The sequence below is a fragment of the Macaca fascicularis genome, chromosome 9 (genome assembly GCF_037993035.2).
Source record: "Macaca fascicularis isolate 582-1 chromosome 9, T2T-MFA8v1.1".
NCBI classification, from domain to species: domain Eukaryota; kingdom Metazoa; phylum Chordata; class Mammalia; order Primates; family Cercopithecidae; genus Macaca; species Macaca fascicularis.
In genome coordinates, this window is record NC_088383.1 from 8,407,846 (window position 1) to 8,426,118 (window position 18,273).

Sequence of the window (18,273 nt, forward strand, 5' to 3'; positions counted from 1 at the left end):
GGATGTATATATCGTGTGGAGGGGGATGTATATACTGTGGAGGATGTATATATTGTGAATGGTGTATATATTGTGTGTAGGATGTATATATTGTGTGGGGGAGTATATATATAGTGGAGGAGTGTATATATTTTGGGGAGGATGTATATATTGTGTGGAGGGATATGTATATATTGTGTGGGATGTATATATTGTGGGGGATGTATATATTGTGTGGAGGGAGATGTATATATTGTGTGGGATGTATATATTGTGTGGGATGTATATATTGTGGAGGGTGTATATATTGTGTGGAGGGAGATGTATACATTGTGTGAGTTGTATATATTGTGGGGGTTGTATATATTGTGTGGGATGTATATATTGTGGAGGGTGTATATATTCTGGGAGGATGTATATATCGTGGGGGGGTGTATATATTGTGTGGGTTGTATATATTGTGGAGGGTGTATATATTGTAAGAAGTGTATATATTGCTCGGGGGAGTGTGTATATTGTGGGAGGATGTATATATTGTGTGGAGGGGATTTATATATTGTGTGAGATGTATATACTGTGAAGGGTGTATATATTGTGGAGGTTGTATATATTATGTAGGGGAGTGTATATATTGTGTGGAGGTAAATTATATATTGTGTGGGATGTATATATTGTGGAGGGTGTATATATTGTGTGAGTTGTATATATTGTGGGGGGTGTATATATTGTGTGGAGGGGGATGTATATATTGTGGAGAGTGTACATATTGTTGGATGTGTACATATTGTGGAGAATGTATATATTGTGGGGGTTGTATATATTGTGGAGGGTGTATATATTGTGGGGTGTATATATTGTGTGTGGGGGATGTATGTATTGTGTGAGTTGTATATATTGTGGGGGTGTATATATTGTGTGGAAGGGGATGTATATATTGTGGAGGGTGTATATATTGTGGGGTGTGTATATATTGTGGGGGTGTATATATTGTGGAGGGTGTATATATTGTGGGGTGTATATATTGTGTGTGGGGGATGTATGTATTGTGTGAGTTGTATATATTGTGGGGGTGTATATATTGTGTGGAAGGGGATGTATATATTGTGGAGGGTGTATATATTGTGGGGTGTGTATATATTGTGGGGGTGTATATATTGTGTGGAAGGGGATGTATATATTGTGTGAGTTGTATATGTTGTGGAGGAGTGTATATATTGTGTGGGGGAGTGTATGTATTGTGGAAGGATGTATATATTGTATGGAAGGGGATGTATATATTGTGTGGTTTGTTTATATTGTGGGGGGTGTAGAGGGAACAGTTACCTCAGATTCACAGAGAATGGAACCTGTTCCCCGTGTGCTGTGACTGGCCAGAGACCCCAGTGCCTGTGACCTCCTCTGACCCTGGAAGTGAGGGTCAGAGGAGGTCACAGAGGCCAAGGAAGGGTGCTCCTCATGCTGTCACCAGGCTGATGAGATGCAGGTGACAACTTTCCCCAGACCACCCTGATGCGTGTCCACTTCCATTAAAATCAGTGTTATGATGGCGTTGGCACTTGGCTCCTGGAAAGGGGACACCGAAGATGAAAAGTCAGGCGAGCACACCCCGCCCCTTCCTGGGTGGCCTCCAGAAACCATCTCCCCAGCGCTCCCCACTTTCTGCTATTTAGGGCACTTTACGATACTTGTTACATTCATTGGGCAGACATGGCCCACATTTCCTAAGAATGTTCATTCAGGTTGCTTCCAGAACTGGCTTTGTTTTTTTAAGTTGAAGAGGAGGGAAGGGTGTGGGGAGGTAGGAAGGAGTGTGTGTGGCATCTGAGATATGGGCTGGAGTTTTATTTGACAAAACAGATGATAGCAAGACAGATAAGACGAGATAGATGGACTAGATAGATAGATAGATAGATGAAAATAGAAGATAGATGATTGATAGATGACAGATGATTGATAGGTAACCGACAGATAATAAAAGATAGATGACTGATAGATGATAGAAGAGAGATACATAGATAGATGATTGATAGGTAGATGATAGGTAGAAAAATTAACTGAGAGCATTTTCTAATGTGACCTCCTGTTGAATTTTTAAATTTCTGAACAAATGAGTCCTCCCATCAAAGTAGCCTATGTTCCTTGACAACCCATTGCTGGGCAGAGCATTCTTGGGGATACTCAACTTGCCCCTCAAGGGGTCCCTGGAAATGGGGACGCACACAGCATCCCATGTGTATATCTATAGAAGATGATAGATTAGATAGATAGATAGATAGATAGCGAGATAGATAGATAGAGATAGATAGATGAATAGCTAGACTTTATATTCCAGTTTATTGTTCACAAAGGTAATCCAAAGAAAGACAAGCATGATCTATTAGTTTACCTTGTAGAGAAATCCCAGGTGAGCTGTTTGCCTGTTTTCGGTAAAATGAGCTTATTGCATCCTCCTTTAATTGGAGATAGCTCACCCTGGTGCTGCGGGAATGTGGAAACGCCGGGACCCGGGGAGACAGTGGCCATTGTGGGAACAGTGGTCTTTCTCCCTAAACTGTGGCAACAAGGCAGGGAACAAGGGATTTAGAGGCAGAACAGTGAAGACAGTATTTATTCTGCCTGTAAGTGGCAGAATCTGTCTTCACACACCTCCCGGAGATGCTGTGTGTATCCCCATTTCCAGGGACTCCTTGAGGAGCAAGTTGAGTATCCCCAAGAGCCCTCTCCCTAGCAATGGGCTGTGGAGGAACGCAGGCTACTTTGATGCAAGGGCTCATTTGTTTGGAAATTAAAATACTCAACGTGCGGTCACGTTAGAAAATGGGCTCGGTAAATTTCTCTAGCAATCTTAGACCCATCCAGTGATGAATGCATCCCTAAGGTCTGCAGACTTGTCCTGAATACGCCACTTTAAAAATAACACCGATTAATTAAGACCAGCTTCACTTAGCCCTGCTGCTTTTTGAAAAGGATCCTCCGAACAACAGATTTGTTGTGTTACGGATTGGTTTAGAGACAACGGGCTCACTTGATTACAATGCCACACGCTTCAGATATTTTTACTGAAACCGATCAGGCCTCCGGGAGAGTCTCAGTAACAAGGGAGGCTCTGGAAGTGCTCCCGGGGTGGGGGAAAACGGAGCTCGCTTCAAAGGTTTTGGTCTTGGGACTAATAACAGGAAGAAAAAGACTCTACAATGACACAGACTCCAGGTTCTGAGCTTTCTTTTTTGCATCCCTGTCCATGACTTTTCCCTCCTCAATAAATCTGAAAATGCTGCTGTGGGATTCTGATTTTTTTTTCCTTCTCCTCTAGCAAAACATCTTAAGGAACCAAAGGAAGAAAGACAATGTCCTTGGAGAATCTGGTTAGATTTTTACCACTTCCATTCAATATGTGGAATGGAAGAAGATAAAAAGATTTTACTAGTTTCTAGATTTTTTGTCCAATCATGACTTGTGCTTATACTGACTTTTTGCTCCTGAATATTCCAAATACGACACACGGTGGAGTATGATTCTTCTTAGTTTATGAAATAGACCTTAACACAAAATAAATTGTTCTTATTCCTGTTACACACCACACGTGAAAGTCAAATGAGATAAACCTAATATGTACAAAAAGCATAAAACTGTTTCAGAAACACTTAGTTTTCTTTAACTTTGGCTTATTTTTAAAACACCATTGGTTTAGGTACATAAATTTTGTCCAGATTTCTGGTTTATCCATTGTTCTGCTTAGTCTGAAGATGTTTCTAAAATTCCCTCTATCTTAATTTCCTCATTTTGTGGATATAAAATGGCGTTACTTATGATCAAAGTTACCATGAAAATAATTAAAATACAATTTTGCAATTTAATATCTGTTGAAGTCACTGGGGCAGGCAAAAATAGTAATATGTAGGTCAGCGGTCCCTAACTTTTTTGGCACCAGGGACCAGTTTCATGGGAGACAATTTTTCCACGGACCTGGGGGTGCGGGGGAGGGGGAGGAGAGGGAAGGGGAGGAGGGTGGTAGGAAGTAGCTGTGGGGGGTTGGCTTTGCGAGGAAGCTGTTCCGCCTCTCATAAGGAGCACGCAACTTAGATCCTTTACAATAGGGTCGGTGCTTCTATGAGAATGCGGTGCCAATGCCAATCTGACAGGAGGGGGAGGGAGCTCAGGTGTAATTAATTGCTGCCTTGCCAGCTGCTCACCCTCGCTGGGCAGCCCAGTTCCTAACAGTCCCTGGAAATTGGGGACCGTGACATAGGTAACCATAATATATATTTTACATTTTTCTTTTTTTTTTTTGGAGATAGGGAGGGTCTCACTCTATCACCCAGGCTGGACTGCAGTGGTGCCATCACGGCTCACCGCAGCCCTGACCTCCTGGACTCAAGCAATCCTCCTGCCTCAGCCTCCTGAGTAGCTAAGACCACAGAAACATGCCGCCATGGCTGGCTAATACTTCTTAATATTTTTATAGAGGTGGGGGGGGGGTCTCACTGTGTTCCCAGGCTGGTCTCGAACTCCTGACCTCAAGCAGTCCTCTGCTTCAGCCTCTCAAAGTGTTGGGATGACGAACATGAGCCACTGTGCCAGGCTTATCTTTCTATTTCTCAATGCCTGCCCATGTGGATGATCTAGAATCAAATGCATTTGCAGTTGTCTAATACAAAATAGTAAATGTAGACTAGAGACCTAAAATTATGGCATTGAAAGCAATCTATTTCTAAGGCCCTATGAAACCCCAAAGCAAGCAATACGAGGTCTTTCCATAGATTTCTCCGACATCTTGCTGTCGGATCTTTCAGTCCAGCACACAGACTCCATCTCTGAAATATGCCATTGCCCTTGTGAACAAAATTCATTGAATTTTCCATATAAGTAAATATGTATAATATATTTAGCTTTCATTTATTGCTAGACAGCTGAAAACTGGAGCTAGGTAGCAATTAGCAGTGCTGAATGAATCCGTAACTGATATTCCAGCCTTTGCCACCGTGGAAATGTTTAAGCAGGACAACCTGATGTCATGGTGATAAGATGTTTTTTCTTCAATCTTTATTTGACTACTAGTCTTTAATATTAAATAAAGATGTATTTGGGAAAAGAGCTCCATTCACTTTCACTGGACATGCTGCATTGCATTTTGCCTTTGATCTGTGAAAACGTATTGGTCAGTTTCCTTTAAAGCTACTAGAGAGAGGGTGGTTATCAGAAATGAGACCAGCTGGTACAATCGCGTTTGATTTGACAAATATTGATGGGTACCTACCACTACATACCAGATACCATGCTGGGCATGGGACACATAAAAATTGATTAGTCTCTGCCATCTGCTTTAGGTTTTGTGAAAAATATAGACCCCTGATTCTCCTCCTCTGCCGTAGGCTAGGCTCTGTCCTTTTCTGTTTATTTCTAAGCTTACTGGATTTCTCAGCATTCTTCCCTTTTAAATTCATTCATTCACTCATTCATTCATTCATTCATTCACTCATTCATTCATTCATTCACTCATTCATTCATTCACTCACTCATTCATTCATTCATTCATTCATTCATTCAACAAGTCTCTCTTAGTATCTACTCTGTGCCAGGCGCCGTGCTGCGTTCTAGGGTCAAAACAAGGATCAGAACCAGATCTGGTTCCTGCTCCTGGAGTTTGTACTTCAGTGGGGGAAGGCATTAACCAAAGGAGCCCAAATGCAGAGCTGACACCCGTGACACGCGCTGTGAAGGAGAGGCACAGGCGAGTGCCGTGAGTTCTGGGAGAGTGGGGAGGGCAGAGATGACGACGAGCCTGGGATCTGAGGGTGAAGGAGGGGCTGAGTCTACACAGAGGGGACAGAAGCCTTCCCCACCCCCACTGAGAACCAGACGGTGGATGGGAGCAAAGAGGATGAGAAGGAAGAGGAGAGGCATGGTTTGGGGCAAGACTAGAAAAGAAAGGGGGCAGAAATCAAACGATGGCAGGCCTGGTAGGAATGATTCTGGAAGGTGCAGTGACGTGCTGAGACTTGGATTTAGAGGAGATCCCCCCAGCTACAGAACAGGAACGCATGGAAGGACATCTTGGAGGTCGTGGCACCCAGGGATTTTTTGGTATCTGAGTAAGAGTGGAAGCACGTGCCTGCCTCAACCCCTGAGCAAAGTGCCCCATGTTGTGGAATCTCCCGTCCTTTCTGAGGGGACAGCACCCATCCCAGCTGTCTAGAATTGCCAGGCTGGTCTTTGGAACATGGTTTACAGAATAGACCAAGAGCCCCAGGAAGCCCACTGGAAGTGATTCCAGTGGCACACAAGTAAATAATATGGGTTTTGTTCCTTATCTTTCTATGGTAAGAAGCTATGAAAACAGCAGAGTGAGTGAAATGGTAGAAGACGACAGTATTGCAGGCTCCTAAAATTCTTGCCACTTTATCGAGTGCTCTCTCCTCAAGGGTCGAAACGATGTCTTCATTGCCTGGAAATGATGGCGCCCTTGTTCTTTATCCAAAGACTGACGGGGAAAGAGTCGTTCATTTAATAACATGGGGTCCCCATTACAGACTGGCCACCAATATAAACCTTTGAATTTTTTTTTAAATGCCCACTTTCTTTTAGAATGGTTCACGGACGCTTTTAATAGTTTTCACAAATGATAATAATAAATTTATAAAGCCCTTTTCTTTCAAGTAGAATCAGTGGTAGAATTATTATACATATTCATTTTAAAATAAACATCTTCTATCTTCAGAGTCAAATTGTTAACTGAAGAACACACTGAAAAGAATGAAATGAGTAATTTAATCTTTCATCCAGAGATAGTTACTAGTAATATCTTGGTATACGTTCTTCCAATAAGTTTTTCTATTCATATTTACACATCTTTAAAGGTTATCTAAAATATACCATCTGTAACATTTTTTCACTACTGAAAAAATTTTCATGTTAGTATTTCTTACCACATTTTTTTATTTTTGTAATTTTTTATTTTAATTTTGTGGGGACATACTAGGTGTATATATTTATGGAGTGCACGAGATGTTTTGATCCAGGCATGCAACGTGTAATAATCACATTGTGGAGAATGGGGTCTCCATCTCCTCAAGCATTTATCCATTTCATTACAAACAATCCAGTTATATCTTTTTAATTATTTTAAAATGTAAAATTAAGTCATTATTAACGCTAGCCACTCTGAAGCCTTGAGTTTTTCAGGCTTTGGAGGAGATGAAGCCAGAGAAAGAGATGCCACGTTTTCCACCATGGAAACACGCTTGTGAGTCCTTCGCGATGGGCAAAGCCCGTATTTGAGTAGCAGCTGCTCGTCCCCTTGCCCTTTGCCCGGGTCCCCTGATGACGTTTGTCTTGGATGCCACGGTGGGATGCCACTGTACTGTCGGGAGTGAAATTAGCCTCCTGGATGGTGGCGTGTGGGATGATTCCTTACTGGGGAGTGTGCAGAGTATGGAAAGTGACCGAGGAAATCCAGCCTGGGGAATTCAGCCTCCATGTCGTAGAAGGAGACGCTGGTGTGCAATTTCTGTGAGCTCAGAGCTTCCACTTAATTTCTCACAGTGTGGGCCTTCATAGAAGGTTCTTTGTTGGATCACTGCAGCTCCTGTGCTCAGATAACAATGGGAGCTTCAGGAGCTAAAATGACCAATGTGCTGTGCTGGTCAGGGTTCACTTGCAGAGAGCAGAGTCTGCCCTGGCTAGTTACACAGAGGAGGATTGATTACCGGCTGTTCAATGAGTCCGAGCATCACGGGGGGCACTGAAGAAATTGAAGACACTCTAGGCTGCCTCCCAAAGCCACACAGCAGAAAGGAGCCACCAAGAAGCTGAGATTCTGTTGTCACCAGAGAGCCGCCTGCCTGCAGGCCAGCCCTACAAGTGACTTGCTGCTGCGTGCACACCCGCTCAGTGCTGCCCTTCATCCCACCTCCCCTCCCCAGGTCAGTTCAGAACTCGAGTCCCAGGCAATCGCTCCTGATGGTGGAATGGCAATTCCATTTTAAGTGGCCTGAATTAGGTATTAGGTGCCTTGTATTCCAGTTATCCAGAGAAACAACATGTGCACGTGTGTGTGTGTTCACGTGTGTGTGTGCGCATGTGTGTGTGGAGAGAGAGAGAGATTTATTACAAAGAAGCTGCTCACACAGTGATGGAGGCTTCACAAGTCTAAAATCCACAGGGGTGGGTCTGCAGGTTGGAGACCCAGGAGAGCTAATGGTGGAGCTCCAGTTCAAATGCTGTCTGCTGACAGAATTCTTTCTTGCTTGGAAGATGTCAGTCTTTTGTTCTATTCAGGCCTGCAACTGATAAGATGAGGCCCTCCCACTTCACGGAGGACAGTCTGCTTTACTCAAAGCCCACTGGTTGAAATGTTCATCTCATCCCAAAACACCCTCATGGAAAAATCCAGAATAGTGTTTGACTAAACGTGTGCACCGTGGCCCAGCCAAGTTGATACATAAAGTTCACCATCACGTGTGTGCCCTGTTGCACGGGACTCTAACAAATGCCTCGCCTCCCCACCCTCTATAGCACAGGAAGGCGCCTCAGAGAGAGGCTGGACCAGACACCATGTGAGCCAGTCTGCAGACTCTGCCAGATGCCTACGGAGACTTCCTTGTGAAATCAGAATAGCTCTTCTCAGTTTATTTACGGAATCTTTTGGAAGATCAAAGATAAAGCATCGCTGTTGGTTTTGGTTTCCCCTATTACGACAGAGTCTGAATGAAGGGTGAACAATTCTATTTAGGTTCTAGCCTAGATGTGGGGGAAAAAAATCTCTATGCTAAGCATGACCATTGAGGGTTACAAAAACAAAAGTAGGGTCGCAAGCTACCAAAGGAAAACTAGAGAAAAGATTCTCCTGGCCATGCCCACAGCTATTCCCAGAAGCTTCCTGAAACTGGTGATTTTATGTTCCTACCTTTCCTCCTAAGGCTCCTGATGTATGTCCATTTCCCTGAATTAATATAAAGTGACCAACTTCCAAGGTTTTCAGTTTCTCTCAAAATTTCAGCCAAATGCCTCAGAGGAAGGGCCTGAAGTCCTCCCACTAGAATTTAGCAGATCAACTCTGGAAGCTGCTATCTTGACCATTGAATAGTTTCAGGCTCCTTAGGTGGTAATTAAAATACATAATAATCATTTTAACATTTGTAGGGTGCTCTATGTTTGGAAATATTTTCATATCTGTTGTGTTCTTTGGTCTTCACAAAATATCTTGAAGTTATGTTTTTCCCCAGACAGAGAAAACAGAAGCTCAAGTACTTTTTTGTATTAGAGATAGCATCTCACTGTGTCACCCTGGCTGGAGTACAGTGGTATGATCACAGCTCACTGCAGCCTCAACCTCCCAGGCTCAAGAGATCCTCCCATCTCAGCTTCCTGAGTATCTGGGACTACAGGAGCACACCACCACATCCAGCTTATGTTTGTATTTTTAGTAGAGATGGGATTTGCCATGTTGCTCAGGCTGGTCTCGAACTCCTGACTCTATGACCCAGGCTGGAGTGCAGTGGCCTGATAACAGCTCACTGTAGCCTCAACCTCCCAGGCTCAATTGATCCTCCTGCCTCAGCCTCCCGAGTAGCTGGGACTATAGACGCAAAACACCACACCCAGCTAATTTTTAAATTTTTTTGTAGAGACAGAGTCTCACTATGTTGCCCAGGCTGATCTAGAACTCCTGGGCTCAAGCTACTTACCTGCCTCTGCCTCCCAAAGTGCTGAGATTATAGGTGTGCACCACTGTGCCTGGACTCAGGTACATTAAGTGACTTTCTCTCTGTAGCCCGGTGGTTAGTACCAGAGTCAGAAGCCTACTTCCCTCACTCAACTCCAGTCTGATTTCCTTGTCCTGCAGCTCCCATGCCCAAAGTTTTGTCCTAGCATCGGTTGCTTAACTCTGGGCTGTGAGATTATCAATAAGACACCAGCCTGTAGGTGATTCTCAGCCTCGGTTCACGGCACCCCCTTTGAGGTAGCTCAGATGGGTTGTGCAGTTTGTCAAAAGTTCATTTTAACTTGCTGTCATTGAAAATATATTTGGGGTCTATTAGTGCGTCTGTTTTAATATTTTCCTCACCGTCCCACAAGGGGGCAACAAGAGTTCTTAGAGTGGCCAAAAACTCTAGGAACAGCCGTTTCTGGATTGTTTGTTAGACATTCTTTATTTATAACCAGACCACAAAACTTAGCATAAGTTCAAGAAAATTTGCTGTAGCTCACTTTGTAAAAATTCTATGTTAACTGGCCGGGCACTGTGGCTAATGCCTGTAATCCCAGCACTTTGGGAGGCCGAGGTGTGCAGATCACCTGAGGTCAGGAGTTCGAGACCAGCCTGGCCAACATGGTGAAACCCCATCTCTACTAAAAATACAAAAATTAGCCGGGTGTGGTGGCGGGTGCCTGTAATCCCAGCTATATGGGATTCTGAGGCAGAAGAATCACTTGAACCTATGAGGTGGAGGTTGCAGTGAGCCGAGATTACACCACTGCACTCCAGCCTGGGCGACAGAGAGAAACTCTGTCAAAAAAAAAAAACACAAAACTGTGTTAACTTACTAGTTTGAACAGTTTCCTTATTAGATGTCTATGCTAAATGGAAGCTTTATTCTCTCATCCTCTTTTTCTTGTCTCTGTCCTGTTTGAGTTTGTGCTGGTATTTTCTGCTATTTTAAAATAATTCAGTCCTTTAAATGTCTATCAGCTTCTCCCAGCCTCCTAACATGCCTCACACATAGGCCTCGTGGTTTCCCAGGTTGAACGACCCTAAGATCATAATGCTGTTGATTTAATGTTGTAAGCTCCTCAGAGGAAGGGACCACGCCATGCATTTCTTTGCATTTTACACAAGGGCTGTCAAATGGGGCCATCCAAGTGCCTGCATGATAGAGCAGCTGTCCTTGAAACGAAGTAGTCACTCGAGCCCTTGTTGAATGTGCACAAGAATGAAAGTGAATCAATAAGTGAGCCAATGATGCTCTAACAGGTGAGATGGAACAGAAGGATCATGAGCTCTTGAGCCTAGGCCCATTTCTGCCAAAGGATTTCTCATCCTTGAAAGCAATGCCCATCCCTCCAAGCCTTACCTTTCCCTTTGAGAATGATCACACATCTTGTTCCTTTCTCAATACCTCACTCAAATTCCTTGGATATCCTGGCACAGCGGATAGTTAGTAGCCTGCGGTGTGAATCGCCTCTGGAACTTTAGAAACTGTTGACGCCTGGAGAATCTGATTCAGCGGGTCTGGAGCAAGGCAGTGGATCTGTGGGTTCCAGGATGAACCTGATGCCCAAAAAACAACGAGAGCCGCGGTCCAAGGTAGAGGACCAAAGAGTTCACTCTGTTGCAATTTTCGAGGGCTTGACAATAGTTTTATTTTTGTTTCTCTTTGTGAGAAACTTTGCGCTAAGACAGAAAAATGAGTCTGTGTTTAATATCATCCCTACGAAGGGAGCACCTCCACCATAACTACCCTGAGGAGATCTTTCAGAGAGTTTTTCCAACTCTATCATCTAGCTGGGGCTCGGCTAAATCGTGATGGCGTCCCTGAAATACACTGATGCCTACTTACCCTGCGTCACCCTGGTTTTACTGGATATTAAAGTGGACTTCTAGAAAGTTACAAAAGACCTGAAGAATCCTAGTGATTCCTCTTTGATTCAATGCAACAGTCACTCACATCCGCTGAGCTCCTCATGGAAGCCAGGCCTGGTGTTTTCACATGGTATGTTCTCATTCAAGCTTCACAGCAATCCAATGGAGTGAGGTTGTCTTATCCCCATCTTAAAGATGAAGGAAGCCAGGCTCTCCCAGGCTACATAATTTGGCCAGGGCTAAGGCACCAGGGCTCAGGGCCACCTGGGGCTCTAACTCCAAAGTCCTTAACCATGGTACCATCCTATTTCCTATTTGTAGCTCCATTTGAAAAATATTAATTCAAGCTTTCCTGAACTTTCCTTTGGAATTTGTTGCCTTTTTTGGTAGTTGTTAAATCAAGAGGGTCAAATAGCCAAACAAGAAGAAAATTTATAGAGCTCTAGGGAGTGGATAACAGGAAACTTTACAGGCCCAGCAGTGAATTCCATGCTGGGAAACCTTGGATGGAAGGGGATTCTGGCACCTCCTGTTATTTTAGGTGGGGACTGAGTATAAGTCAATTTCCAGCTGCCCACACAGACCTTATCAATCAGGATGGCTCCATGACACTTGCCAACACCATGCTGACATTTGACCTTGCTGCTGTTTTATGCTCACCTTACTTAAATGACAAGGGATAATGAATGTTTGCAACTGGTCAGGCATCAGCACCACAGAACGTGGAAGATCACAGAGACTCTCAACTGGAAGAATTTTTTGTTTGTCTGCTTTTAAATGAAGCTAGGTGACTCTGCCTCCAAAGTCTTAGGAACTGGCTTGCTGGAGAAGCCACCACAGTAACGTAGACAAAGCTCTGAGCCCCTACTCATCACTGAGCTACAGGAACAAGAAGAAAAGTTTAGATAAAGAGAAGTAAAGCATTCTCCTAATGCAGCCTAAGTAGAAAATTGAACCCAAAAAACAAGTTTATCAGCATCATTGAAACAAAAAGGCAATATAGATTCAATCACAGTGTCACTTCAACGTGGTTGAATTTTCAGATATTCTGATTTCCTGCTGGAGTTTAGTAGAACTAAGGAAGGGGTTGACATGGAATCTGTTCCATTTATCAAGTACTGTGTAACAAACTATCCCCAAGTGTAGAGGGGTGAAACAACAAAAACACTTATTTTGCTCTTGAATCTGCAATTCAGGCAGGGCTTGACAGGGAAAGGTTGTCTCTGCTCTGCACACCGTCAGCCGGGACAGTTCAAAGGCAGGAGGCTAAAATCATCTGAAGCTCAGTCATTCACATGCCCGGTGATTCATACTGACTTTTGGCTAGGCCTGAGCTAGGCTTGTCTGCCGGATAGCTACACGTGGCCTCACCATGTGGCCTCACCACACGGAAGCACCATGTGCTTCCTCACAACATGGCGGCTGGATTTCAATGATGAGTGTCCTGAGAGAGAGGAAAGCAGCTGTTATCACTGCTCATGACCTGTCTCAAGAGCCACGCAGCCTCACTTCCATTGCCATCTATTCATTGAGATGACCACAAAGGCCCACCTGAATTCAATGGAATGGGGAAATAGACTCTACCTCTTGCTGGTCATAGTGGCAAGGTACGGAAGAACATGTGGGACTAGAAATAGCGCAGAGTCCCTTTTTGGAAAATACAATTGGCCTCAGAATCCATTGTGCAGGATTGCCCCAGAAAGCCATATGAATTATTCTTTATGGAAGTTGGACCCTCTGAAGGGCAGATGGCCTTTGTCACCATGATATGATGTCCCACCCCTCTCCGATGCTGACCTTCCATCTGTCCCAGGAAGGGCTGTCTTCCCACAGTGGGTGTTGGGTATTTCTGCCTCCCCTTTTGGCTTCTGCCCAACCACACCCTCAACCCTATGCCTCCTCTAGCTGCTCTAGTTCACAATATTCTTTCTCCTCTCTGAACTTTTACTTCCTATAGCACTGACAGAGCCTAGATATACTTCCTCCTCTCATGAGTTAATTTCCTTGTGTGCCTGTTTGCCTCAAAACCGGATAAGAGGCCCTTGGCACCTCTCCCTATGTCATACACAGAGTGGGCATTCAGTGAATGGTTCTTGATTCGATTATACATTCATGACATCACTGTAGAGTTTGTCTCCCTGGGCTACATATCAACATGGAAGACAACTGCAGCCCCCTGACCTATTAGAAAACTGTGACATCTCACAGGAGAGCTCAGTTGCCCTTCAAAGACAGGAAAATAAATGTCAGATTTGGTCTCGTTTCTCCGATCGCCACGCAATCATGGCTTCATACCTCTGGGGGTGGAAAGAACTGGACTGTTTCATAATTGCTTAGAAGTAAGCATAAAACGCACTAAGGCATTGAACTCGGGGTGCGGTGAAAAAGAGAAGCTGGGAAGGGTGAGAATTCATGGAATCTGGTTGGGTGATCCTCATTTTGTGCCTTTGTGTGGGAGAAGAGCAGATGGTGGGAGGGTAAAAGGAAGGGCTATTTCATGTTGCTCCAAAAACTGCGAGTGGGTGGGAATTAAGTCACTATCAGGTCAAGTTAATACTGGTTAGAATTAGCAAAGTGACTGAGAGTGAGCCTTGGGGTTTATTTTTCGGAAGAAGTTTAAAAGTCCTTCCCACAAAGTACTCCAGCTCCATTTAATGCAATGCCTCTGATTTATCACAGGCAATTTCCATGAACTTAGGCTGTTTTCCCAGTGGACTGGAGTTTCTGTATCTCTCTTAATCTGCATAGCCCAGTGGGGAGAGAATTTGTGTTTGCTCCCCTCCCATCTCCTTGCTTACAACTCCTGCTCCCAGCTGGCTTCAGGAACACCCTCAGCAGAGGGGGTAGTGGACCCTCCCTCCACCCCCAAAAACTTAAAGAATGTGCCTTGATTAGAAGCACAAAGCAGACCTCAAGATATGTTCAGCAGCTGTGGACACGCTGGAGATACAAAGGAGAGGGGGCCGGTGCCTGAAATGCCAGCAGTTTGGGAGGCTGAGGCAGGAAGATCACTAGAGGTCAGGAGTTTGAGACCAGCCTGGCCAACATGGCGAAACCCCGTCTCTACTAAAAATACAAAAAATTAGCCAGGCGTGGTGGTGTGCACCTATAGTCCCAGCAACTTGGGAGGCTGAGGCAGGAGAATCGCTTGAACCCAGGAGGCAGAGGTTGCAGTAAGCTGAGATCATGCCACTGCACTCCAGCCTGAGCAACAGAGCAAGACTCTGTCTCAAAAAAAAAAAAAAAAAAAAAAAAAGAGAGAGAGAGAGAATGTAGAGGAACGGAACCATTATTTTACACATCCAAAAAGGGGACAATCCACTTTTTGGTTTAGAACATGACATGTCTTCATGCCAAGCTGTCGTTCCCAAATCGTGTTCTATTAATTTAATCTTATGATTACTTTGTATTGATTGTCTAAAGCCCTCCCCAAATTGAGACAGTAAAATGCACCCTGGAAGGATGTTAGGTTTGGGAGAGATGCAAGTTGATACCACCGGCCACTGGCCACCAGGTCTCCATTCACAGATGACAGATTTTTGTTTCCATCATCAGCTGACAAATAACAGCTATGTGACTGATTGGGTGAAAAATAAATTTACTGTAGCGTGTTAGTTGCACCATTTCACTCCCTTTGTATTTTTAAAGCAAAGATTGAAGTTCCAAAGGAAGTCTCATTTGGTGTTTTTCACGTCTGATGGTAAACTCCCTGAGGACACAGGCAGTTGGTTTCCTGGGAGAAAACCCCATGGCTTGTCACCAAACAGCGTGCAAACAGTAGGTACATGGGTGGGGAGGCCTCAGTAGTGTCACATACAAAGAAAGGAGTGAAAGCCTAACATAAATTCTCTTCCTTATCCAAAAAGCGAAACTATCTTATGCAGAGGAAGATGGAGCTGAAACAAGTATGTATCTTTCCTTCCTTGTATCCCACGACCTGTAACCATAGGTACGGCTCTTGGGACCTGCAGAGTCACTCACTGCCCAAAGGCCACGGAGGCTCATTCCTTGTTAGAATAATGTTGCCTGTGCAGGCAGCTGGTCCTGTATGCAGTCATCAGGGCTTGCGTCTGCCAGGCGGGGAGGATGAGGCTGCCAGAGCTGTTGCCATGGCCCCGTGCAGTGTTTCCATAACACAGCCGGCCCACATCCCCAGCAGGCCAGCTTGGACGGTTTGCCCTGCATGATGCGAGGCAGGCTGGAGAGGGATCAAGGACCCTTTGGGATTGGAATTCTGGGTTTTGCGTGTGAGAGTTTAACTCGGCTAAGACCAGGCCAGTACGTGAGCGCAGGCCCAAGATCGAAAAGGGAAAGTCTTGAACGCTCTCTTCCCCCTGTCTTTTCGGCGGGGCTTTGAGAGTTTGCGGGGTGTCCTGAGTGTTTGGGCCACAGGGATTCTCGCGTCCGGGAGATTCCAGGAGCTGTAGGGGGTGACATGGGAGATTCCAGGAGCTGTAGGGGGTGACATGCGAGTAGGAGGAGCGGTGAGTAACGACCAGTGGACCCGCATGGGCTAACTCTTACGGTTCAAGGGTTCAGGAAGAGATTTGCAAATGTCTCTACTCTACTTTGTCTACAAAAGAACACAAAGGAATGTAGAAACTTAATTTGAAGTGGAGTTTTTGGGAATCTTTGATTTCTTGGCAGTGGTAGGCGACCCACCATCTGGGACCTGTGTGTGTCATTGAAAAAAGAGTCCCCTCTGACAAGAGCAGAGTGCGGTAGGCATGGCCTGGAATCCCCAGGTGGCCTCACAGCCTGTTTTAGTCAGCAATTCTACTGGAGTTCCAGTGACCCAGGGGACAAAGCTCACCACTGCTCCTTACTCCGAACTGGTAATAACCTTGACAGGGCTGATGGGAGTCCTCCTGCTGCCTGCAAACTCCACCTGCAGCAGAGATGGGGCTTCCAGGGAGACAGGGTCAGAGCAAGCGAGTGCTGCTGGGTTTGCCCGGCTGCTGGAGTGGGCGTGCTACTCCTCCGAGTGCAGGAAGCATCCTCGGCCCCAAACCAACCCCATCTCAACTTCCCTCCCCCATTCCTCCCGCTGACTCCTTGATCCGTCCTACTTCCTATACCAGAGAGGATATCTAAATATTTTTCAAACTTCCCTAGCTGGTAAATGATGAAATTATTACGTACTTGCCTTTCTTATCTTTCTACCAAACAGTAGGTTCCTTGAGGACAGACATCATTATCATTCCTGCTTTTGTTCATGTCCCCTAACTAACAGGCTTTGTGCTTACCTAACAAGTATGTGGCACGTATCTGTTTAAATAGCATAAAACACATGTCTCAGTGTTTGCAGTAGTGAACATATACCAATAAAGTATCAAGGGTGCCACTTCAGAATTCCTTAACCTTCCAGCAACTTTTTGGTGACCACATAGATGGCGTTTTCCCCGTAATGCCCCACTCTCCTCATATGCTATATGGAATAATGACTTTCTACATCCGTAATCAATATTTACTTTGAATGTCAGTAGGTTGAGTTAGTAGTTTGATTCTGGTCCCTTGTTTACTCTGATGCAATCCCCTATACGAAGGACCTGACAAAGGGCCTGGTGAATGGGGTTCAGTATGTGCCAGTACCTTTTCTTTCCCTGCTAATGAGAACCTAGCAATAAGCACTCCCAGAAGGGAGAGTCTGGAGCCTTGGTTATTGGCTGTGACTCTGCCATCACGCTTAGGTGATCATTGAAACATTTGGTAGTTTCTTTCCTCTGGCAAGAGAGAGAGATGGCTGTTTTTGCACAGGAATAAGATACTGTCTTTAAAGCACTTTGTGACCCCAGAAGAAAAGCGTACTCTAAGACCCCATTTCTCTACTGTTATTAACAAAATTAATGTGTGTCTGGCACAAGGACTTACACTTCGCAGATAACTCCCAAACTATCAGTGTAGTGGTGCGTCATTTTTTGGCCACTTGGTCCTTTTGGGCAAATGCCTAACTGTGGAGACTCCCCCCACTTTACAAGCCCTGCCTCTACGTGGAAGCTTTGGCAGGGTTTCCTTCTTGGGGCCAAGTCTCAACAAGTTGAATAAGAAAGCTTGGCGGCCCTAAGCTTCTTTTTCTTCTTCCCTGGGGCATGCTCCTATGAGCACATTAGGAAAGGCAGATTTTTAGGCAAGCATTTCAGCCTTGGTCCTTTGGTTTTTTTAGACAAAGGTCCGTGGTCCTGAGTTTCAGAAGGACATAGATGTACCAGCTACAGCTCACAGAGAAAAGAGATTTAGACATGTGCTACTCCAAGCACAGTCCACAGGCATCTGCGTGGGCCTCCCTTGGGGGAGTGTTGAAAAGAGAGGATCTCAGATTCACGCCCCACCCCCAAACACCAGAACTGACATGGCACCACATACTCCAGGTGACTCACAAGCACTTCCACCTTTGAGAAGACTGATGAAGACAAAAGCCCAGGAAGCTGTCTGCAAAGCCTGGAAAGGAGGTGTGCATGTGTCCCAATCAGAGGCCGTCATTTGGCTCAGCACCACAGAAAACAGATTAGTCCGTTTTCATGTTGCTCCTAAAGACATGCCCAAGACTGGGAAGAAAAAGAGGTTTCATTGGACTTACAGTTCCACATAACTGGGGAGGACTCAGAATCATGGTGGGAGGCGAAAGGCACTTCACACATGGTGGCGGCAAGAGAAAATGAGGAAAATGCAGAAGCAGAAACCCCTGAGAAACCCATCAGATCTCGTGAGACTTA

At 44.9% G+C, this 18,273-nt stretch overlaps 1 long non-coding RNA gene across 1 annotated transcript; it reads left to right on the forward strand.

Moving 5' to 3' along the window:
- The first annotated feature begins 7,790 nt into the window (after positions 1 to 7,790).
- On the forward strand, positions 7,791 to 11,991 carry LOC135964925 (uncharacterized). Its single transcript, XR_010577667.1, has 3 exons — positions 7,791 to 7,901; positions 8,494 to 8,692; positions 10,721 to 11,991. It is a non-coding gene; the product is annotated as an uncharacterized lncRNA (long non-coding RNA).
- The last annotated feature ends 6,282 nt before the right edge of the window (positions 11,992 to 18,273 follow it).